This window comes from Plectropomus leopardus, chromosome 1 (genome assembly GCF_008729295.1).
Source record: "Plectropomus leopardus isolate mb chromosome 1, YSFRI_Pleo_2.0, whole genome shotgun sequence".
Classification (NCBI taxonomy): domain Eukaryota; kingdom Metazoa; phylum Chordata; class Actinopteri; order Perciformes; family Serranidae; genus Plectropomus; species Plectropomus leopardus.
Genome location: NC_056463.1, coordinates 29,633,888 through 29,660,136, shown reverse-complemented (window position 1 = coordinate 29,660,136; position 26,249 = coordinate 29,633,888).

Genomic DNA, 26,249 nt, shown 5'->3' with positions numbered 1-26,249 from the left:
AACAAAAGAAGCTGCCTATTGTAAAATAGCTTATATTTAAATAGTAATACTGGGGCTAGGACACTGCTGACGAAGGAGCCGAAAAAGGTGTAAGGTTTGGTAGTTACTGCCAGGATGGTGCATGGACAATTGTGTTCATGATAGAAAAAAAAGTACTTCAAAGTCCAGCCCGTGGTGTTAGGCTCATGAGCTATAATCACAGGTGGTGTATTTTCATTGTTCAACACATAAACTAAAACTTTACACATAATGATAGGCTTCTTAGTCATCCACCTATGCGTAAACAGTCTGCACAGTGTAAACTGCTGCACTGAGGATATGACCTATGAGCCTTGGCAAACAATCCTTTCCATGTATTTATTTGTGTTGACTTTGTTTGTACTGCATGCATGCCTTCAGCCAGTCAAGCATGCTCTTGCCCACGCAGTAACCTATGTACTGAAATACAATCATGGAGCAAAATAGTTTTAATAGACGCTTGGTACGCCTTTCCCTCACAATAGCCAGTGCCCCTGTGTGTGTCTGCCATTCTGTGGGCATCTAACATAATTACAGGGCTTTGTAGCTCTGTATAGGAGTATTGGGGCTAGATAAAGCCGTCATTACTGTACGCATACACTGTCGAGACACAACCTCAGCACTGGGTACAAAGCAATCACTACAACTGTATTATCTTTCCTGTACAAGTCTATAATTAGTTTTCCCCTTGTTACAAAGTAGGCATATGTTTCATGGAAGAATGAAAAGAAACAGATTACTTCAAACCTTAACCCTGTCCTATTTCTCTGAGATAGTTTTATAGCAGGCAAAGATAAGAGGAGAGCTACAGGGAGGGACTTTATAATGTGTCTCGGTATCAGGGAGCATGAGGGGAGTTCAGAAGCAGAGTGGAATGAGGAGCCCGGGGCTTATGTCTTCAAATCACAGCTTTCCCAAGCACCGTCTCTGCTTTATAACAGTTAAGATGTTAGAGGGACGGGAATTAGTTTTGACAGTGTATAGATGCTCCTGCTGTACGTGTGTATGTGTGTGTGCATGCGTTAATTACACACAACGCCCAATAATAATATCAATAACACCAACTCACAATATCATCTCTAGTGGCTACTGTCCAATATGGAGCAATTAGTTTACAATACACTTCTCCTCTCATATCTACAGTAGAAGGTATTTTAGGAGTGAAGGGGTTTATGCTGGCATCCATAAAACATAAAGGGGTCACATTTAATTGCCAGGGAGAGAGGAGATGAGACAAGACTAATTATCTTTATAGCCTGACAGCAATATTTTATTTGACTTTAGCACTGAGTCCATTGCCATGTTGGCCAGTGGGCAATGGACATGAGAAGATTTAATTCTTGGGGTGCAGCTGAGCAGGTTTTTGTGGCAGCTATGTTTCTTCATCAACTGCCAAAATGACACCTGCAATATACAGATGTGATGTATTCATTCTTCATTAATGCTGTTCTCTTGGGACAGATACAAAAGACAACGACCATAATTCCAAATACACATATTTTTGTATGCTGACTGCAAAACAAGTGGCCTGGTTTAAAGCTAATGCAGCTAAAAGACTAAGAAAATGCCAAGAGCCTGAGACAAGAAGGCAGTCAGGGGGAAGATAAGGGAAGACAGAAAGGTAAGGGAAAAAAGAAAACAGAAAAATAAATTGAAACACCCAAGAACAGAGAAGAGGGCGGGAGAGTGGTGTCATGGGAGCTGAGAGAGGCTAGTGCCATGCTATTGAGCGCCTGGAAGAGCACGGTCTCTGATTTCTTCCCCTTCTGCTTTTTTTTCCTTTCAAAAGAGCACTTGAAAGCTCTTCTGAGGTATCGAGCAGGTGGGAGTGTATGGTGAGGCGAACTGGGGCCGAGAATGGGCAGGGCTGGATAAACCAGCTCCCTCTTTTTCTACCCAAAGCACAGAAGTGGAGGACTCAGAGGTCCAAAGGCCCAGCGGCCCAGAGCTCCAGCCAAGCATCTCTGAGGAGCCTTCAGCAGGGCAGAGGTGGAAATTGGAGGCATGAAGCTGGGCACCCAGGATGAAGGCTAACCACAAAAGCTGCCTAAAAAGTATCCACACTTGGAAAAAGGAGAGTAACAGATTTCAAGAGATAGCACATTGGCATTAAGTTGTTTTTTGTTTTTTGTTTTTTTTACAAAAACAACACAAAAAAATTATACCGTCATTCCCAACAGTTTTACACCACTGATAAAAACCTTCTGTATTCTTTGGCTCTGTTCAACTTGAATTGTAAGGTATTACTGCAATACTTTTTGCATACTCAAGTGTGAAGCACCTAAAACTTACAATTGCATTAAAAACTTAGTCATTTAATGCAATTGTATGTTTTATTAAAATACCAGTGCAAAAAAAATACAACGCATTTTTACATGTAAATATACTATACAGTTCATTAACCCATGCCGTGTTAATGTGAATCCTTAATATGAGTCATTGTGACACTGATGTTTCTATTGAGACCAGCACAACACTGCTGAATTAAAGTAGGCTAGAAGGCAGTATTGACACAATTCAGATTTTTTAAAGTTTGCACTTTAATATAATTGATCAAAACAGCAGCCAGCCTTTGAACGCTTGGTCCTCTGAGAGTAACTTCAAACAGTATCAATTATAGAAATCGGCTCTGAGGAGCAGAGTCAATTCCCTATCAATAAAGTATTCAGCTGCAATCGCCAGGAGATTAGGGGAGAGATGAGCCAAGTGCAAACCCACAGGACTGCCTAAATCTACTGCACGGTGGATGCCTCAGTAAACTAAGTAGCTTCAGATGATCAAACAGGAGGTATTCCAATCAAACACTGCATAGAGCTACAGTAACAGAAGCTGTTAATACAGTGTTAACCTCTGAAGTACTGCTTTCAAGCCTCCACTAAAATAATCTGAACTGAGATGTGTCACTTTACATTTAAAATCAGTCTGCCCAAATGGTATAAACTGTTATAATCTTCAACATTCCCAACAAATCTGCACAATCTGGGAAAATAGGATGATCAAAATGATGGGACACACAACACAGTACCAGGAAAATAATCCTGGCCAAGCCATGTCAGTGATTCTTAGTAATGAAGATATATTTGTTGGGCTACTCAATAACTTCAAAAAAACATCTATAGCAGGTTATCAACAGAGGCAGGCAACAAACCTTTCTTCTGTTTTCTCAAAGATTTATGCACTTAAAACAAAAAAGCATATTCTAAGAATTCAATACTAAGTTCATTCATTCATTCATTCATTCATTGCCCATAACTGCTTGCCCTAGAAAGGGTTCGGGGGAGCTGGAGCCTATCCCAGCTGCCATTGGGTGAGAGGCAGGGTACACCCTGGACAGGTCACTATATTATCGTTTTCAACCCTAAAACCATGTCCCCCTTTTAGGTCCCTAAATGACATATAATACTTAAACTCATTTTAAATGTAAGCTCAAAAAAGCAAAGTTCAAAAATCTCAAAAAAATATTATTTTATTTTTATCTTAAAAATATGTCGAGTCACCTTAGGTGGGGTCCCAATCATAAAGCTGAGAAACTGCTCCTTAGCCTTTTTCCCCCACAAAACATACTTCACACAATTGTCGAAAAATATGTTTAATAATATAAAATTATGTGAAACAGTATTCAAGATGTGCCATACTTGTTTGCATACTGTTGGACTAATTAATGGTAACCTAAAGCTATTTAACTCCACTGTTTAAAAGCGCTGCAAAACTTTAACAATAAACTGCTAACAGCCTTTGCTATTTATATCTGCCTCAAAATCGGCAATAATTCATTTTCAGGTACATAGCTAATTTGGCTCGATCGTCAACTCTAGTTATCCTATATATGTTTAGCTCGTTCAAAACAGTTTGTTACCAGCATATCAAGTTCCGTAAATCTGTAAAGAACATAAGAGGGAGCAGTGAGTTTCTGTAGGCAGAGGGGGGAAGAGGTCACATGCCTACAAGTATTTGTTTGCTTGTTCAACAGGTGTTTATTAATTACTTCTGTTACGGGTTTTGTTGCACGTATGGATAACGTGCAGTTTTGTTATCAAGTCCGGTAAGATACAACCTAATTATATCTAATTATCTCCGCTGAGGTGTCTCTACTCTGTTGTCTGATCTTAAAGCCATTGACTGAGCTCCTCTCTCAGCTGTCGTATTTGATTATTCACTCACATTAAGGATGCACAACAATATCAGTGCGTCATTGGTATTGGCCAACATTAGCTTTAAAATGAATAATCAGAATTAGCAAACATGCTTTTTTTGCACAATAAATGAATATTACATACATTAAAAGGGCATTGTATTCTTGTCTCCATCTGCTGATGGGCCATCACGATAAGAATACACATCATTAATTCCATTACAGAGGAGACTTGATCATAAAAATTAAGTAGGGAAAAAGAGGGCCAAAATCATGCCTCCCTACCACACGTACAATGACTTTCTGTTCATTATTTACCGAAAAAAAATCCTAAAGTTTGAACTGCTGAACCAAAAATGTTTTGCTTAAGTGAGTAACTATCTATCCCTGTCTGCCAATCCACCTGGATGTTTGCAAAAAAAATCCTTCATACAACTTCTATTTTCATGGCTAAACAGTGCTAAGAGAGTGAAGCATTAAAACAAAGAGATAAGGGTCTTAATCTTCACATCAGGCTTGTTAAATAATTAAAGGTGGTTGTTATCAGATTACCAGACTGACTCACATACATGTATACAAACAAAAAAAATCATGCACATACATGCACATTTACTAAAATGCATGCATTTATGTATACAGCCACTCCTCCACAGTATCAGCGCTACACTGTATAGATCTATTGACAGAGCCATGCCATATCAATGACACCTTCAATCTTTACAGGCCCTTCTCCCTGAAAGCCTCTGTTGCGACACAATCATTACAAATTGATTGCAAAATAGCTAACAATCATGATTAAATCATTAAATTCTTGTCTACGCTTCAGAGAATGGGGAGAAAATTAACTTCCCACCAACCTCATTTTTTTCCGAACACGAAATAATGATTTTCTGCCAGTCTAATTACAAAGCCAACATCTGATCAAGCCCGCATCCAGAGGGGATTATCACATGCACCAGTATTAGACCTCATTACCAGCCTGAGTGCAGAATTATTACATCTTGTAATTGGATGGTGAGATTTATATACAGATCAGGCCGGTTTCTGTAAGATTGTAATTACAGGCTTCGTTGGTTAGCTACTTATCACTCAGCAGTGGAGTGCAGGAAATCGGCGCGTGGAAGAGCATTTCATTAATCCTTCACCCTGTCGAGGGGGGAAGCGCTGTACCTTCCATGTCTGTTTTAGGGACAACATCATCATTCGCACATCAAACAATTTATCACCCCCTCCTTTGCCCCATACCTGGTCAGAGAAGCTGTCAGCTTCCTGAGCTCTTCAATGAACAATCATGGGAAATTTGTCTGAATAAACCCTTCATTTTTATTGTTGACTGAGCCCCATTTTCTAATTACCCAAGATAAGTATGTAGAGTATGCCCTCAACAGAGGCATCATAAAGCACCTTGCTTCAGAATTAGCTGGCTGGGGTTAACAGGCTAAAGGCTCATTACACTGCTGCTGAGGAGGAGTGTGTATCTGTGTGTGCATATAGTTTTTTATGAATTCATCTATTTGTACAGCCCAGAGACCACAGTATCTTTATCTTCTCTCTGTGGACAAAAGCTGCTATAGTTGCCTTTAGCTTGTGTAAATTATTGAACACATTTTCTCCTCTTCTTCTTTTTTTCTCCTTAAGAGGCCCTTAATTAATGGACCGGGACACTTGTTAAACACCTCACTTTCCATGGCACAAATCTGCCAAGCGTGATTAGACAGGACCAGTGTGCTCCATTTCATCAGCGGAGCAAAAGAGTGAGATAGAGAGGCTTCTGCAGCCATCATCATCATTCCTCATCACAACTCAACTGCTGCTCTACTTACAAACAGGTCACTCACAATAAACCAAAGTAAATCTGCTCTGACAATGTCAAGTCCTCACACCTTCTACATATGGTAATAAATTGAAAACGGGGCTGAAGCAAATCTTGAAGTAAATGAAATGAAAAATGACAGACGGAGGAAAAAACAAGAAATGCTTGTTGTAACGCAAAGCTGATGGAACACAACTCATTTGCTGTCGGCCATCCTGCAACTCAGCAACAAAATGCCTTGATCCACGTGTCAGGGTGACACAGGCGGAGAAGAAAAGAAAGCATCAGCACCTCTTCACAGTTAACACCCATACAACTTACTTTCTCTCTGCATATCACTGAGCCCTCCCCAGTAACAATCAATACAGGCCTACATTTTATGAGACAAGGAGTTAACTTGTTCAATTATGCCACAGACAGCTCTATTCTTTTGTAACAAGTAATCTGGGTAGTGAAATCAATACTGACAGGCTCACGGCACGCTAGCTAATTTCATATTACCTCTAGCCAATGGCAGAGCAGCTCGTAATGGAGCTGTAGTTCCACTTCATTATAAGAAAGGGGGGGGGGGATCAATACTAGCACAGACGCACACACGCCCACGTTAACACACGCACATACACACACAGGCAAAAACGTCTGATTTTCCACACATGGACTAACACAAACACATACGGGCAAAGAGGGCAACTCTGCTACTTCAGAGCCCCCAAGGGGCTACACATAGCTGTCTGATGCAGGGCAGATGGAGTGGGGGTGGATGGGGGCACAGGGTCATAACCCCCCAAAATAAATTACACTGCCAATCGTCAGCAAACACGCGTGCACAAACACAACTGCTCACAAATACACACCTCTCTTTTTCAGACTGTCAAGCAATCATGAGGGAAATATCCCCTTTTTATTCACTGATCTTCCTTCAAGCACACACGCGAACACACACATGCACACAATTAACACTTGACTTCTTCACAACAAGGTCATAATCTGATTCAGAGGTTGACTACTGAGAGGGAGAGGGGGAAAGAAGAGGGAGAGGAAAAATGGAAAAAAATAAGGGAGGATAACCTTCAGATGGTGGATCAAGTCTTTGACCTTTGTAGCTAATTACAAATTAAACTCCATATCTTCTTTTGTAAAAAAAAAAAAATATCTCCATTCTTTTTCCCATTATTGTTATCACTCTGTAGGATTAGCTGGGGACTAAGGGGATGATGTTGTCTAAGCCGATGTCAACTGTACAATTACTCGAATCATCCATCCCTTTCCAAGAAAAATAAGACACTGTAGATTAAGATAAGCTGTCTTGAGAAAGAATGGGGATGTAAAGCCTTTGACAATTACTAAGTACACATGGCACAGGGTGACAATTGCTCTTGGTAAACAAACTAAATACTCATTAGACTTAACTCTGACATTCCTTTTTTCATAACTTCCTATTATGCAATTTGGATTTATTGCACTCATTAATATTCTTTACCAGGTTAGGCTACCAACACCATGACAGCAGCATCATTTAGCTCTAGTAAAGGCCACTTACAGAACGGACAGCTACGTGAGAACACATCTCAACTGCGTTAGGCGAGAACCCAATTAAATGCATTTTAATCTAAATATCCCCCTTTAATTTCCTTGCCACTATTCCATATGGAGCTCCAGTTATCAAGCAGACAGGCTTTATGAGCCCGACAGAGTTGTGCAATGCTGGGGCTCATCAGTCCTCAGCCATTAACAGGCTGGCAATGTCTCAGCAACAGGGAGCACAGGCCTGTAACAAATGCTTGGCTTTTGGTGGGAATGCATTTAGGACTCAACTATTCACTGGAGATATCCAACATTTATTAACAATTAGGTGTACACAGCATCCATCACATGCTGAAATGAGAGTGTGGTTGTAAAAAGTTTTAATTTGTGGATCATTGTGATCATTGTTTTCCTTATTAAGACTAGAGGGAATCTGCCAATTGTTGCCATTTATTATATCAGTGTGGACTGCAGAGGTATAAAGCCGGGCATAAGCTACAATTTCAGTGTGTCTCTGACACGATTCTTCAGCTACACAACTCAATTTAGAGTCAGACCAAATTCCAGCTTGTCGGACATCGTTTGCCGTGCAGTGCACAGGGGGAAAAGAAGATAGACCATTATTCGATTAGCTGCTCCCTACCGGTCTTTGGACATTGGGGTAAATTTCTGACGTCAGAAATTTTGGTCGTCTGTCATCAGGCTCTTGCATAGTTGAAGCAAAGTCACACGTCGATTCCCCAAGGTCAGAGCTTTTTTTTCACTGTATTAGTTGTATAGCATAGCCAATACTCAACTAGTTTGTTGGTGCTGCAAGACAGAGAATTAAAACTTGAACTGACTGACCAGTTTTTGCAAAAATTAACTCCAAAAACTTTTTCATTTTTGGAGGTCTGCCTCTTCATCTTTTGAACCCTACTTCTGTTAGCAAACAAACTTCTACCTGCCCGCAAACCTACAATATCATCACAATGTTGATATTGAGGTATTTCGTCAGAATATCATATTTTATTTGCTCCAAATCGCCCCGCCTTATTCAATATAGTACATTTACATCTTTTCCCAGGATAATAGAGCGTTTCATAATGAGGTGGGGTTAAATCTAATTCATTTGATTCTTCTGTTTTTTTATTTGCATGATGTTTAAAATGTTTGCAATGTGAAAATTCAGTTATTGCAAAGAGCATAAAATGTTTTTTGGTTTTTCTTAGGCAAACAGTATGATGGACATCTGGATTAGCTGGCTTGAATCATGACAGTCCTGCAAACTGTTACCTAAATAGTAACTTTTTGTGTTGCAGTTTAAGGGACTGTCATGACTCCAGGTGGCCTGCTGTAAATTCAGCGGTTGCATCTACAAGCACAGACTGAAAAAAGACTGTACACTGATCTGAGCTCTCAGCTTGCGTTAGTCGACAAGACAATATCTCTGGTCAGAGAGGTAAAATCATGAGTCGACTGAACAGTGTGGAGATCATGCTTTGTCCAGCGTACCCTAACTTTTCTTAGATCACCATGCTCATCACACATCCAATCATCTGGTACTGATGGTCCATAGCTATAAAGGTATAAAAAGTGTATTTTCGAAAATGCATTTTTAAGACAGCCTTGGGAGTGGTGCAGGTTTTTTTTATTGCTCTCCCTGTTTTCATGTAAGCCTAAAGAATTTGCTAATTCAATCTTCTTTTTTCTTTATGCAAATTTAAAATCTTTTTGAATTATTTATTTTTTGTGATAGACCCCTGAACATGAAAAAAATAATTGCTGGCCATATCTCCCTGCCTTACCAGAGGACATAATGCATATGGAGGTTCAAACTGCATCCTCCCAGGGGTTAAGCTCCCAGATTCTATCTCTTTCCGCACAGGTGCACCCTCCAACCCAGATGGAGTCACTGATGCAACAACTTGGATGCTATCCTTTACCACCTTCCTACCTGCAAATACTGTAAACTGGGCACATAGTCAAACCGTAAAGAACCACAGCACTGTTAGGAACTGAAACTGGATCCTCTGCAGTTGTGTCTTTTCATAATTAAACAACATAATCAAACCCTAGAGCTAAAGGAAAAAAATAATGCTTGATTTTTCCTTATCAAATATATATGTTTTAGATACGCTGTGTCAATATTTGTCTTAATTAATAAATTGTTTAGATCACTGTTTAGTTCATGGGCAAGATGATAAATGCAGAAAAAAAATTACAAATTCTGTAGATTGAATATGAAAAAACAAAATCTTTTTTTTCTGACTATGTGTGTGCAATGAACAAACAAGAGACAGGCAGAGCAAGAGTTGAGAGATTGCAGATTCCAACTCACTCTCGCACATTTTCACCTCCCATTATCTGATTAGCCTCCCATTTCTTCCCCATCAGTGCAGTGACCTGGATTTCGGTAGGGTAGTGATGGTCAGCCAGGGCGGGGTCTGGTGAGAGGGGCCAAACCATTTGGGGGTGGCGGAACCATAAATCAGCAGCGGGAGTGAAGATAGAGGGGGATTTATAAAGATGTTGTGCCCGAGCCGGCCCACTTGTGGACACTGTGATGAATTCACAAGCACATTGCCAAGGCAAACTACTTCATTATACCATGGCCCAGTGGTCATTAATCTCCCTGGGAGGCCAGCATCCTGGGGGATCGCCAGACCAGAGAATTTATTCAGGCCTGGAGGTACCCATTTCATTAGCCATTCAATCTGTTCAGTCCCCCTCTCTCTTCATCCCTCTCTCTGTTTTTACTTGCCATCACCACGGCTTATATTATCTAATAAATAGTAGCTAAATTTCTCTCTGTGTGTTATATTTATGGTAATAAATAACTCATTCAAACAACATGTTAAGTGCACTCAAATACTGGCATTTTCTTTTCTTTTTTTTAACACGTTAAATACAGTTCCAGTTGCATTTGACAAAGGATATTTTTGGCTTGTATTACTGCACATGTATATTAATGCATCATATCTGCAATATACCAGAATTTGTGTGTTTGTTTGTGTATATCTGATGGTTATTATAGTAAGCATTTTGTGGCCCAACATTGCAAATTCAGATGCAACAGACAACCTCCCAGGCGATATGACGGGGAGGTGAGGTACAGTGGAGACAGAAGAGATTCCCAGAGGAAAACTCTCAACTGGCTACTTCGGTCCTGTAATGGTGTCATTACTGAGGGCAAGTGCTGCTGGCCCAATATGTTATGGGAGGGCCAACATCCAGTGATTACTTATTAATGCCGCGACTCTTTATTCCACACACACACACATAGAAAAAACAAATACGCTATCCCCTCTGTCTATTACTGTGATCAAACAAACGCACCTGGAAACAGAAACACAGCTGCACGCACACACACACACAAAACAGTGCGTGTCCACTAACACACACGTGCTTCAAGGTGAATCAGGTTTGCCAGTGACATTGTGAATGCAAGAGGATATCGATGTTTATCTTCAGCCGGGGCTTGCTAAACAACCCAGATTAGTTGTAGGGGCATTATGTGGAACTGCCAATTGGTAACACTGTGTCAGACACAACCGTAAACACTTATGCATATTGTTTTTGTCTGACACACACAGACAGTATCCTGCTATATCTCTCACATACAGCCCAGGAAACATTCACATTAAATACATCCCAGTTACTCTTTTACTGTTTTGACGGCTGTAATTCCAACATGTCGGACATAACACAAGCACCCTTAGTCTATTCTCATGTGATCAGCCCTTGTATCTGAAAATGTAGGAAACGCATCATCTTTCTATGTTCCCTTGCTCCTCTCCCTGAAGAATTTAACCATACATATACTGTATGTGTGGAATAATTTCATCAGCCACGCTGTGTCCCAGTGGACCCCTTCCACTTTAAACACTTAACGGGTTAAATAAATAATGATGGCTTGCACACTGTGTGTGTGTGTGCGTTCACGTTAACGGCACCAGTCACTAGCCCCGGGTCCCACAGCAGCAGGAGTCCTTAAAGCGAATAATTTGCTTCCGCTTAGGCCACCACACTGTAGCCACTCGCCAAGCAGATTACGGGCCTTTAAGTAGCAGCCAGGCCTGAAATGTGACTCTAGGGCTCATGGGCTGTCCAGGAGGAGGCAAAGACTCCTTAGAGAGAAACAGTGGGACAGGGACAGAAAGGAATGGGAACTGACAGGAGAAAAGCTTAATCTACAAATATGACTGTAAGAGAATGAGTGGTGGGGGCACTTAAAGAGATAAACACAAAAACATACAGCAAGCTCCATATCTATGTCAAAGGAACAGGTATACAAAAGCAGAGTAGCAACAACAGTATATCACCCAACAGGTTTGATAATGACATCAGCTATGCATCAGTTTCATACTTTCAAATTTCCATTAAGTAATGATTACTGTGCAGTGCGTGCCACAGGCAACTGTGTTCAGAATGCAAACCCAGCATGAATGCCAAGATTGACAAAGTCAGAGATGTTACTCACCTGGATGAGATATTGGAGATCTGAGTTCACCCAAGCTGAAGTAAGCACCTGTCACCTCTTCATCTAACAAGCTCAATATGGCTCCTTCTTCTTTTACCATTTAGTCCTTAACAAAACAAGGAAACTTTCTTTTAAACTCAATTCGGTGGGTCTTCAAAATGATAAACACTCAACTATTAGTCGTGTTAAATATGGATTACTGAATCTGAAACAGTTGGTCTGCATGTAGGCATATCTATAAAAATAAATAAAAGCCTGAATAAAGAAGTATATATGACTTTGAATATTTATCTTGAATACAAGCATTGCCCATTACTACACATTGCTAGTTACTGCTATTTTACGCATGACCCCAGCCTCACCTTATGCACTGTGGTTCAACAGTATTTCCTCTCCCCATCTCAGTGTGTTTATAACCTTACCAATCCATCTCTATACAGAGCTACTGTTCTACATCAGCCCTATTATAGTTCACGTCCAGTTCTGTCCCACCCCTCCCATAACGTTACAATAATTAAACAGCTTAAAAGATGTAAAACATTTTACAGTAGTATAACAGAATAAGACCAAAAATATCTACTTGATACTGGAAGCAGAAACCATGTGTTGAGACGGACAACAATGTCTGTACTGATTAAATACATTGATAAAACGATAATATCTATTCAGAGCCCCCACCCTGGGTTCGCAGCTTACGATAACCCCATTAAGATCTAAAGCTTTAATTCAAACAGCTTTCCTGATTAAAAAAAAATAATCAATAGCATCTTTTCCCAAACCTTTTCTTGTAATTTTTTTGCTTTGTAAGCTCAGCACGCTCTGGCTCAACTTTACATCTGTGATATCCATCCAAACAACACCAGGCTCCAGTAAAACCCTGGAGAAAGCAAGCAGACACCATCAGTTGATCTATCGTGCCATCTCCTCACTGAAGAGGGGACAGAAACATCAAATCCCCCTGAAATGACATCTGAACATCAATACATGGTCCCCGCCCCTCCAATGTGACAGTAAAAGCCATATTGATTTCTACCCAGATTAAGGATACTACTGGGAGCAATTTAAACATACAAGCTGAAGTGTCCCAGCCCAATCATGAGTGATGTCTTTCACCATGTTTAATCACGACTGCACTGTGCATTTTGGAGGAGCAGGACACTGGATCATGGAAATTTAAAGGATTGGACAGACCTCAAATGGACAGATTGGGTAGGATAGATTTATTGAGTGCCAATTGCTGGTTACAGCCTCTCAGATACTTCCTTTCTCTTATCATATCACAAGTGCAAACTGAATTTAACATGTTAGCTCTGCTAAATTACCTTATGGACATTCTTTGTGACATTTTTGTAAATGAAATGGTTGAAGCTAGGGATGGGATGATATACGGTTTTTATTTTATAGAGAGGAAACATCTTTTTTTTGTAAACATTCTTTTCAGTGAAACCAAACAATGTAAACGACTTCAAATGGCATCAACTGCTTCAATAAGAAATACGCCAATGATTAAAATGCTTTAGTTTTATGTGTTTCTTGAAGTCGTAGAGACCTTTATTTTAGGTTGCGCAGAAGTCTTTTTGGGTGCTTCTGGACACAATATACACAATTACCCTGATCATGGAAATCCACCTTGAACAATGTATTGTGAATGTTATTTACAATATAAAATCATAAACTGTAGAAATGAAACACTAAAGTATGGCTTACATTTTGTACGACATTTTCATTTACAGGTCCCTTCATAATTTCAAGTATTAACTGTAAAGAGAAATGTTATTGAATTTAACATGTTGGCTCCACTGCTGGGCAACTAACAATAAAAGAGACTCTGCAAAAACAGACTGCATACACACGAACCTCAAACCAGATAAAAAAAAAAAGAAAGAAAAAATACTTAATCAAGTGTTGGCATATTTCCTTTTGAAGGATCGGATGCCATTTCAAACAGGTTACCTTACATTGTTTGTTTTCTGAAAACAAATGTTTAATAGAAAAAAAGGATGTGTGTATTATGTGAGTCAATATTTGTGTCTGAATTAATCCACAGTCTGCAGCAGCAGGGAGACCTACCAAACGTTTCTTGTTTTGCATCACCTGTTGTTTAACTTAAATTAACTTTGACCAGAGAAGTGTGGGCCTCAAAAAGAAGTATGGCTAAATACTGTCACTGTTGCCATTTTTAAGAGGCCGATATTCATATTTTGGCCATAAAACATATTAAGTGCCCCACATGAGAAATGCTGTCTGGTTAGTAGTGAGTCAAGAGCCTAGCATAAAACATTAAAACAAAACTGAAAATGTACCAATATTATCACATTTCACCGATTTATTAGCAAGCACATTAACATTAGCTAGCGAGCTAATTTCATGTGCGTCACACCAACGTGAAATTTAGCGGAAACACGGCTCGGCTAATTGAAGACACCTGTTTGTGCATTCATTAAAATACCTGCGCTAAAGTGTACGTTTAACTGATAAAAAGGGGAGGAGGGTGGCAACTTACCGAAGTAGGTCAAAAAGGGCCAACCGCGTAGGCTAGTTCCGGTCTTCTTACATAGAAAACTTAACTTAAGCACAGCAGACTTTGTCGCGTAGATAGCATGGTAGATAGGCTCCAGTGCCAATGTGGCTGCAGCGTTTGGTTTGCGCGTGCGGTAACCTGACACCGGACATCCTGCAGTAATCCTCCGCGCGTGATCCGCCTTTTCCGACCCGACAGCAGGTGGTTGACTTCCTATAATACATCCACGGGTAGTGGCAACAAAATGCTGTAGTACTGACACCTGCTGGAGGGGAGAAAATCGTTAATAACCCCTGTAAGAACGAAACACACGCGCGCGCGCGCGCACACACACACACACACACACACACACACACACACACACACACACTAGCACATATTCTCTCAAGAAGGCAAATTTTGAGGTAAACCAAGGTAAAAAAAAAAAAAAAAAAAAAGAAAAAAGAAAGAAAAGGCGGTGTTGTTAAAGTTGGCAAAATACAAACATACACTGGTGGGGAGCTGGAACTGTATTTTGTATTCTATCAGCAGTAGAAAATAACATAAAGTTTCACATTTGGTTTGTCAGGAATCTAAAAAAAAATCAATGACTTTGAACTGGAAGCTACACAAGTGTGCAGGGTACAGTATTATTATTATTATTTATGATAATAACACCATAGTTTTCTCATAAATATAATTCTATAAATATAATATTTCTATAAGTATTATATTTGATTACTTTATACTCAGATTTTACCATTTTCATATTTTAGAAGTGATTTTTATACTATATTAACTATAAATTCTACTGATAGCCTGTATCATCACATACCAATTATGGGAGAGTGTGTTCAACATAACATACATCCTTTTCTAGCCAGCTTGTGTCTCCTTCTGCCTTTGAAGTTATGGCTTGCAGCATTTTAACCATCATTCATGACCCCCATATTTACACTACCGACACAGATGCACCCAGGCACCTACAGATGTGCAAGCAAATACATGCACACACACACCCATTCGGTTCATCCAGATTTACTCTCCCCCAGCTGCGCTGCAGCACTGAGGCCATGTATCCTGATGGCACTGATGATGCTTCATGCAGCCCTCAGGCCTCTGAAGGTTACCTCCCTGACCTCTGTGGTCTCCTGGCTGAGGATTGCTCTGATAGATAGGACTGTTCTCAGATCAAGAGGCTGTCGTAAAGCATATAACTCTGCAGAAGGAGTATGCATACATACACATGTGTATGTGCATTTCTGTGTTTGTGTCACTGATGATACTACTCTTCTGATACGTAATTTTTCCATATACAGAATGGTTGCGCACAAAATGCATGTAACATATTTTTCTTTAGGGATATTTACACAAAGTAATAGCAATACTAAAATGTATGATTCTTTGCCTTTATATTGTACACTAAACAAGGGGAGAAGGCAGAGCAACTTAACAACACATGGCCCAAAAAATAGCAAGAAATTTAACAAAAAGAAATACAAGAAAATTACAGAAAATCTTTAAAAAAAAAAAACAAAAACAAAAACAATATGATGCAAAAAAGAATTAAAAAATAATCCTGTAACATTATTTTAAACATATGATTAGAATCATAATAAATATATTTTTACAGGCATTTTTCACTTGTTTTTCTGATGAATTTCTCATAATTCCTCCCCATTAAAAAAAAAAACCAAAAAACAAAAACTAAAAACTACTTAATTTCAGGTCATTTTCTGTGACACCTTTTATTTATTTATTTTCTTTTTCTCACCAACTTGGTCATTGCCTTCTCCCCCCTACGTTTATGAAAGAAATCAAACCATTTGGCTCAGGTTTAAAAGGGTTAAATAGGTTGTGAGAGGTATCTGAATGCAGCACAAGAAAACTGACATCTAACCAGGTTTTAAGGGGTTAAGGGCTTGTAACCCAAGTATATCATGTAATTTTGGGTTGTGTTTGTATGGCCCTCAGTCAGTGTTTCCTTCTGTTGAGAGCTCATCCTCTCAGTACACACTACCTGCCAGGCATCTTTATCCCACCTGGGGAAACCAGCTAGGTGAATTAGCAAAGCAGCAGGGAAGGGAAGGCAGAGGGAAAAACAGTGACGGATAAGACGGAGGGCACAAATCTAAAGAAAAGAATGATACATAGGGTTAAAAGACAGATGAAAGACCGCGAAGTAAACAGAGGAAAACAATGTTTTCGCCGCAACTAAACAACATAACAGTCAGGGTTGGAGAACAATCAAAGCCTGGGAGAGACCTGAACATGCGTGCACTTGAACTTGGCTAAATGTCGCTCTTGAACATGTGATAGGTGCTGCGAAAAACAAGCCATTAGAGCCGGTTCAGGTAAACAAAATAGGACTCCAGCAAGAACAAGCAACATTGAAGGGTTGGGGGGGTGGGTGGGCGTCTTTGAAGTGGCTCGGAGTATTCCCCTGACACTTCTGAGATATTTATTTGAATAATGTGCAGATTCACACCCGAGTGAGCAGAGATCTGTACGGTGGGTGGGAAGATGACAGGGTTTAATTTCCAACTCTACTGAGAGGGGTGGTGAGAGCGAGGGAGGGAGAGAGGGGAGAGAGAGAGGGAGACAAGGGAATTAAAGAGAGAGAGGGAGAGAAATAAAGAGCTAGATGTGAGATGAGGAAGGAAGATGGAGGTATATCGGATTCCCTAAAAACATTTTGACATTTTAAACCTAAGGCAGTTTGTAGGCAGTAAATAAAGGGAAGGGAATCAATAGCAGTCAGTGATAAGGGGATAAAGCAGCTAAATATGAAATACAGCCTAACAAAATGGTATGGATTTCCAATGGGGCCACATGACAGCTGCTTTGAAATGCAAATAGCAACTTATGCACATTGTCCTTCTCGGGCCTGGCCACCTATTGATCGGCTAAAACAAATTCTATTGATCATTGAATATTTAATGGCGATAATTAAATCTCTCATGGAGGTACTTACACCCCATTTCCAGTTTTCATCGTCTTACTCAGGAGACCTGCCTTTGACTCACTCAAGCTGCAGGACTGCTCAAGGAAGAATAGCGCACGGCTAATTGCAATAAAACTAGACAGTGAGTTTATTTTTTGGAATATCGAGCGGGGTGTTTCTTGTCAACCTGCATATTTCTACTAAAAATGTGAAGAGAAAATCACATGGCACTATTGTAATCAAAGTGGACAATTATTAGAAGTTGTTGTAAAATGTTTCTGCCTTACATAACAATTCAGAGAATTCACGTACTGAGAATGATATGATTTGGATCCAAGTTATGTGCTGCAAAAATTCCTAGGTGGCCGGGTGAGAAAGAGATAAAGGGGCAAACAGGGAAGTAATGCTTAGACTTATACACATACAATAATATAAAATATAATCAATATTTAAATTAAATCAAATTAAATTAAATTAAATTTGGCCATAGCCATTGCATTTTTTTAATAAGCTCCAGGATTAATTCCTAAAACCCCCAAAATGAGTTAGCATTTTAGGACCCCCACTTCCCTCATCTCAAGTCAATGGTTTTTTTGAATGTGTTGTTGGTTAGATGCCTGAAATAAAGTCTATCGTAAACACTAGCTTAAGAAACTTTCACATTTTGTCCTACAACATAAAATATGTCAGTGAATACCCCACTCATGATTTTTGAAACTTTTATGTGTCCTTAAAAATGCTTTTGCTGGGGTGCCCAGTAGCTCACCTGGTAGAGCAGGTGCCCTGTAAACACAGGCTGTGTCCTCAGCTCCAGCGACTGTGGGTTCATGTCATGCTGAACAAAACATTAAAATGTCATAAACATTTGCTTGCCACAAAGCTTATTTTCTGTAGTAATCCAAAATCTGATGGAAAAAACCCATAGGCTTTTTGATGACGGAACCAGGGCGATGCCAACTTCCATGTCAGCCGACAAAAAAAAAACTCTGCACTCTGTTTGTGCCTTTAATGATGTAACCTAAGAGACCAAAAGGTAATAGTGCAAAGTCACCAAAGTCAATGGTATAATCTTGAAAATAAAAACATGTCAACTGAGAAAATTCCAAGAACATCAGCATCTGGAAGGCCCATTATGTGTTGCTTATGGTACATCTGTGCAACAGTGTATAAAAATACAGTTATGTTGCACTGATGTACACAATGAACTGCTCCTGTGTTTTCTAGTTTGAATTGTGGATTGTAGGAGTAGCTATACAAATCTTTCTTTACCAGCAAACTCAGGTCTTCCTGTCTTATTGCAGATAAGGAAAGATTGTTCGAAACAATGAATTACATAAAAAATATGTGATGTGTTAAAAAAATGTACAGCTATTAATGACTTAATATGTGTGTACTGGATACATACCAATAAAGTTCACGTCAGTCTTCTGACTGACTTGTCAGCAAACAAGTCTGTTACCCAAGGTGGCAGGTTGTTTCTCTGAGTTCTCCGGAGGCTCTTGTCTTCTCTGTTTGGTAGCCACAGTCTAAAAATGTCGTGAGGGAAGAAATATCTCCTTAATCGACTGACATAATTTATGACATTAAGAGACTGGCAAACAGGAAAAGGTTGCTGTCAGGATAGTATTAGAGGGCAGCTCTCACTGCATGGGCCAGTGTTAAACAAAGTGCCAATCAATAGCCCTTTTATTAGTGACCGCAATCAATGTACCGGTGACTGAGTGAGCCAATTAACGCTATCGACCGCCGAGGTAGAAGAAAGAGAAGAAGAGAAAGGGGACGGGGGCGTAGGAGAGAGATAGCAAAGAAAATATGGGGGACGATAGCAGAGGATGAGCAGCAGTGTCTTCCTCAGGTCTTGTTTTTCTTCTCATCTGTAGGGAGGGGGGCATCTGTGGAGTGAGAAGACCAGATTCCCACCGAGTGAGAGGCCCCAGGGGTCTGCGGCTGAGGACACCCTGACAGAAAGCAGAGGCCGCCTATCTCCCAGGAGGAAGTGTGTGTGTGTGTGTGTGTGTGTAGCAGTTGTGGGGGGGCTGGTGGTGGGGGGGGGGTTCAGGGGAAGCTGCTGCCCACCCCACAGCACCCCCATCCGTGCACATCATCCACTAGTGCTAGGGCTGAGCTGTACTGGGAACGCAGCACCACCCGTCTTCTCACCGCTGGTTCTGAATAGTAATGAGGTCACAGGCCTGTGAGGTCTCTGTGGATGCTCAGCTCCACCTTTTTCTCTGAGAGGCTGACCGGTGTGTTAGTGTGTGTGTGTCTGTGCATGCGAGATAACCTAAGGGACATACATTACATAATTTCCTCTGGCCTCTGAATAATACTGAAAACTGCATGTGACATTAAACGTCAGGGCTGCTGTATTTGTCCGAGTTTTTACCAAAACATCAGTTATTCATGAGCTAAGAAAAACAGATCTGTTATCAGTTATGTGAAAATGATTTTTTTTCAGCCAATTTTTTTTCAAAAGGAAAACTTCATCATTCAGTTTATCTGGAAAAAAAGTGGAAATACATGACTTTAATTGGACACCAGTGCTGCTAATGTGAGTAGCTATAGGTAATAGTCACATTTCACTATCATTTTTTTTATTATTTTTATTTTTGTGTTTTGGGTTTTTTTTTGTTTATTTGTCAATATTAGGTGTTTGTATTTTATAAGTTTATCAATTGGATACTCAAATTGTAAATGAGTAAGAGTTTGTATGAAAGACAAATTGTCATCTGGTGTCAGTTGCCAGATGCTAAAAAAGTATCCTACAACGGAATAGAACAACCTTTCTTCTTGAGTTAATATATGCAAGAAAACACATAATAAATAAGTAAATAATACTACAGTAATAAGAAATTGTAGTTTCATGCAATCCACATTCCATAACTAACTTCTTTTTTCTCTGTTAAATAAACTTAAATTATTCTGCCTCTTTATTATCTACAGAATGGCTGCCGTGCCATCCCAAAGCTCAGATATTATCATCTGAATTTCTGCAGCTCATAAAGTCTGAAGCATCACATCACAGCTTCTCAGTAGCAGAGGGGCTCTGCTGACATTCATGCCCAGTATTTGTGTTCTGGTGTCCTGTTCCCAAAGAGAAAGAGGTCAGGAGGACATCTGCTTCATGTCAGCTGGCAGTGTAGCACTCGGCTCTGGGGTTATCAGGATCCCTCTATCAGCCCGTGGTCGGAACATGGACCTCTCCTTCCTGAAGGAAATCCTCCGAACCAGCGTGCCGACAGCTTGAGGAGATGCTATGGAGAGAGAGAGGAGAGGAAGGACTGGTGGGAGGTGGAAGGAAGAGGGTGGGGAGAGGGATGAATAACGGACAGACTATAGGAAATGACTGTGTGTGAAGAGATAAACCCCTGGCAAGGACCCCCACACCCTGGGGGAGGACTGGGGGCTACAAGACTTCAGCCTCAGTGCTCAGTCCTGACACTGTCCCTGATGACCCTGTCCAGCCATCTCATTGTCGAGTACGAAGAAAACACTAGCTTACAGTATCTGACAAAAGTGTAGAGTATTTTGTTGACATTTACAATATAACATGTAAAGGCAGAATTACTAATCTGAAAACGCACTTAAGGACGTTTTAAAAAGGAAGGTCATTAAAAATTCATACAAAAAAAGCTTTCTTTCTTAGAAAAAAACATTGTGGTGCAACAGAAATATCAAGTGATTCAAAATATGCTGAATTACAAGCTTAATTATACACATGATTGTATTATGTGTACAATTACACGTGCACAATATGTGACACTGTTTGCTGTCATATGGATTAATCATTCTGCTTTTATAGGTATGGGTTCTCAGAGTAACATCTCTTGTAAAATGTTCCCTATATATGTATATATGAAGATCAAGTCGAATCCAATCTAATAAAATCTACCACCACATATGTAAAAGTGAAGTTGCTTGCTTATAACACTGCTAAATAACAATAAAAGTAGAAATAATCTTAAAGGAGCTCTAAGACATATTCACAACATTAATATAGCAGCAAACAACCACAGTACTGCCATTCTGAGCAAAGAATAAATGTATGTGTTGCAATTGTAGACTGATGTAAGTGCTACCATGACATCTTTTACTAGTTTTACTAGTTATATCCACAAATGTTGAGTTGCAGGCTGTAAAGGAGCTGTTAACAAATTAATGTAATGCTTTTTAATACGCCTGTTAAAAAGGAAATGAGGAGATTTGTCCCCATCTTTACCCTTACACTTTCAAAAACCCTATATACCCAAGTGCATCAGAATCAGTTTAATTAAGCATAAAAAAGGAAAATAGTACTGATCTCTTATCCTATTATCATCTAATAATGAAACTATTAACACCCACACCACAGTGTGATTGCATTTCAAAAATGAATCCCCTGAAACCACAGTGCTGTATGTCACGCTTTAGAGGATTTTGATAACTAAGATATCTACTCTATCAGGATTACAATATCGTAAACACAGGCAGGTACACAAGCGTAGGACAGCACAGGTAAGCACACAGAAAAAGAAAGAGACAATATATTGCAGTGAAAAAGTCTCCTGTACTGGAGTCAGGAAAGGTGTCCATCTCAGGATATACACTTCACCTGGACTGCTGTAGTGCTATTACAGATTATAAGTACACAAAGGTCAAGGCAGGTTAAGTGCAGAGAGCTGAGGGAGAGAGGAGGAGAGAGAGCTGGATGTAAATCCAGTCAGGCTCATCTCAGATATGCACTTCATCTAGTGTATAACAGTGGGATGTTATAGCGCACCAAGATTAAACTTAGACAAGACAGGTCAGGTGAAGACCAAGGGCCAAAAGAACAGGAAAAAAGGAAGACCAAAATCTATTTTTTTAAATGGTGACAGAGAGAAGGAGGGAGGATGAGCAATGGAGAGACAGAGGAGGAGAAAAGCCAAGGAGTGTATGTGAATGTAGCCAAGCCCCAGTCTGCGAGAATACTGCCAGCAGTTTGTGATGAAGGAGCTTCGGATGAAGCGGAGCGAAGTGAGCCCCAAAGCCGAGGCTAAGTGAGCAGATTAGAGGACCGCACAGTGGTATCACTCTTCCACTGCATTTTGCTCTCCTACTAACAAAGGTCAAGCACAAACTATATCCAGCAGTCTGCAGCGTGTGCACACACACAGATACAAAAGGCACAGTCACCAGACAAACGGACTTACAGGACAGAGACAAAGTTAATGGAGGTAACAGTAACATCAATTTGAGTCTGGTGAAAAAGCTCACAGTTTGATCTGATGGAACACAAGGTGACATGTGCAGACACAATGAGTCATACTAAAAGCTGCTTTCTGCCCCTGTAGCTCATGGTACCATTTTCTTAAACAGGAATATTATGAGGGTAATCCGACTTTTGGGGGTTTTAGCCAAGGCGTGCCATTTGCATTATTTTTTCCCTCCCAAGATTATTCCATTCGGTCCCACCACTGAGCTGTGACTGGCTGGTAGTTTATTTGCTGCTTGATGTAAACTGGTGTTTGGAAGCTAGCTGCACTGGTTTGTCTTATGAAGTTTTGCCAAGTACTGCCAACAGCACCAGCAAACACTGCTGATGTTGATGATAATGTAATAATAAGGCAAAAATAAACACAGTGACTGACAAGTGGCAAATTTGGTTGCCTTGCTCTTTTCATTTAGTGCAGCTGAGAGAGAAGAGCACTACAACCGCACCATTTTAAAATTGAATTGCATCCCCTCTAGATATAAGATTATATATATTTCTTTTATTCTATTGTATTCATTTGTCACTAGTGTCGCAGGACTTGGAAAAAATTCAACAGATAAACCAGTTGAGCTAGCACTCAATCACAAGGACCAGTCATGCAGCGAGTACTAGCCAATCATGGTACAGTAGGGCGGGACTAGACCAAACACTTGTAGGAAAAAATAATGCCAGTATGTATCATACCGACCTCTAAGGAGTCATGTTTTTGCTGTTGACAAAGAGCAAGAGGGATGAGACCATAGTTCAATGAGGTAACTTATGCTGTTGGACCAAAGTGGGACCTTATTTCAAAAAATATGTACGGTAGATAATGGAGAGAGACAAGCCATTTTTTTTAGAGTTCTGTGATTTACACAGATAGTGTTTATTATATAGATAATTTTGCAAGTCAAGAAAGTTACATTTTGTTGTAAAACGGTTGAAGTATAAGACTGTGAAAACATGTAATTGGGAGAATTAGAAAAGTCAAATAGGTGACACTATAACTTTTTCTTTCGCTGAGGCTACGATGTCTGTTTCACACCAGGATGCACTCACATGAGCAGCAGATCTTGCTCGTTCTTTCACTTCCCAGCTTATGAAAAGATCAGGAGACACTGGATAAAAAACATTAGGAAAGATAATTGTATATTTGCACATGGAACCTAGCATAAGTTACCTCACTAGCTAGCCAGCTGGCGTAGGTGACAGATATTGTGCGAGAGGAGAGATGTAGGTTACTGAGCCATTTTACACAAACCTAAATATGAAAAACAACCAACAAACTGCTCCTTTTTCGACTTGCAAAACTATCTTTTAAATTGAAGATCATGGCACGATCCAAAAGGAATCAACATTTTTTTTTGTCTCTCACCTTTGACCACTGTGCATATTTTTTAATTTGCTTAAAAAACATCCCACGGGGGAAACCGGACAGGAAGGAACTTTGCCTCTTTATAAACAATATAGCTTTAGCCGCCTGTGCACATCATATTCCAATCCCCTACGTGAGTGAGATTACAGTCAAGTACTGACCGACTGCTAACACTGACATATAGTAAACAAGAGTCAAAAACATTCAGTTATACTTTAAATAAATCACATCATTTCTTTTTTCCTCTGCAAGAAACCAAAGCACTTTGTAAACTCAGTTTTAAAGGTGCTATATAGTTATTATTATTATTATTATTATTATTTTCATCATCTCTATCTTGAGCTGTTTGTCCTATCAGTCTGTAAAATTGCAACGTTAGCACATTTTAGCCTCCAAAGAGGAGACTGAGCTGTCAACAGGATCGGTGTAGATATCTGATATCTTCAGCCATCAGATTATTGATTGTTAGAGTAGCAGAAAAGTACTTTTGATTGATTGATTGATTAGTTTATTCAAGTGTCATGCACTTAATTGCGTCCAGCCCACATGGGCTTATAAGACACTGACAATGACGGAAAAAAAAAAAAAAATACAAAGATGGTTGTGTAGCCCTTTCTAATACATCCACAGAACAAAATATACACACACAGTGTTTTACAGTGTTTTCTGGCGTAATGTCCATCCATGTTCAGTGAGTCTGGTTAAGGCATAAATCTTGTCCTTAAAGAGCGAACTCAACATATCACACTCAACCAACCAAGATAAGTCAGGGTTCTTCGCCTAATGGGCCCATGTGACCCCTTCATAGACAACCCTGGCTCTAACATTGCTTTTTGGTTGGGCAATATTTTATTATGAACCTGTGTGCTTTAAGGAGAGGTTTTGAAGTGTTTCCTTTTGTTATATATCTTATGTATGCACTTTCCTATAAAAACACTTAAAACAAATAAAAATTATAAGCATTATTATTCGTTTTCATTTCTGCCGCTCCAAGGTAAAACACCCGCTCCACTTTGTCAATGACGTGCACTTCAATCTCCGTGTGTTTCTTTCCCCTATTTAGCCTAAAGGTAACACCATATATTTACTCTCAACACCTTGGGGTGACACTGCTGTGCTTGCCGCTTGGAATTTAAGCCGTGCTAAAGAGCTGTTTTACAGCCCCCTCAGACGCCGCCTGTGTCAATTTGTTTTCCCACAAGCAATGTAAACACAACACTTGTTGAAGGACCCTCATTCACCATATATTTAAAAGGAATGCTGTTACCTCCTCCACCCTCCCCTGGCGCACCACTTTTCTCTCCATATTTTACCCCTTATCGTTCTCAGAATAAATATCCTTGAGATAAATAGAAGACACGTCCACATTCTAGATATCGCAACCTCAAAATGGAAAACATCTTGAACTGAGCAGGAGAAAGAGGATCCTAAAAGGAGCCAAGTTGTATTTCAAGGATACTGCCCCCTTATTTAGAGGCGTCCGTGTTACCCCAGAGCAGGGGCCCTTGTGGAGATCTGATCCAGTCCTCCTGCTTTCTCCAAAGTAAGCTTGACAATCTGCAAATCAGAAATTAGCCTTAACAAGGCAAAGTTGAAACAAAAGTGTGTTTTTTTTTCCCTGTAATCTGATGATGTACTGGCCATGAGGCCAAGGTCAGGGTTCATTCAGCAACCATGTACTGAGCTCGTTTACATTAACCAGTGAAAAGGCTAATCAAAGGTATATGATTTCAGCCTCTCTACAGTTAACAGGACCTTTTGATGTTGGCAACCATGTAACATCTGCTTTTAAGTTGGATGGATTGAGGGAGCCCCATTCTTCTTTTTTTGCGTTTCTTTTTTTTTTTTTGTTCTTAGGTAGATCCACATTGGTCGACGGAGAACGACCAAAAAAACAAAGATTTCAGAAAAAGGAGAATGAAAGGGAAATGAAATAACCATATCCAAGTGGAAATCCAGCTGATGAGGCAGAGATTTAAGGAAGCAAAAGGCATAACATCATGTTGGTTGACACTGGATTTTATTAGCGTGAGTCTGTGCTTTTTATTTAGAATACACAGGAAGTCCTCTTTTTCCTCTTGTCACAACCTCAGAATTAAATCATGCAAGGGATATTTTTGTCGTGACTTTCAGATACAATAAAAGTCATACAACTGCAGAATATAAGCGGAAAAAGAGAATCTACTAAATGTGTTTGTAGTCACTGTTTAGATAACATTCTTGAGATAAGAGTTGAGTCATGCTCTGGTTGCTGAGCTTGTCAAAGCTC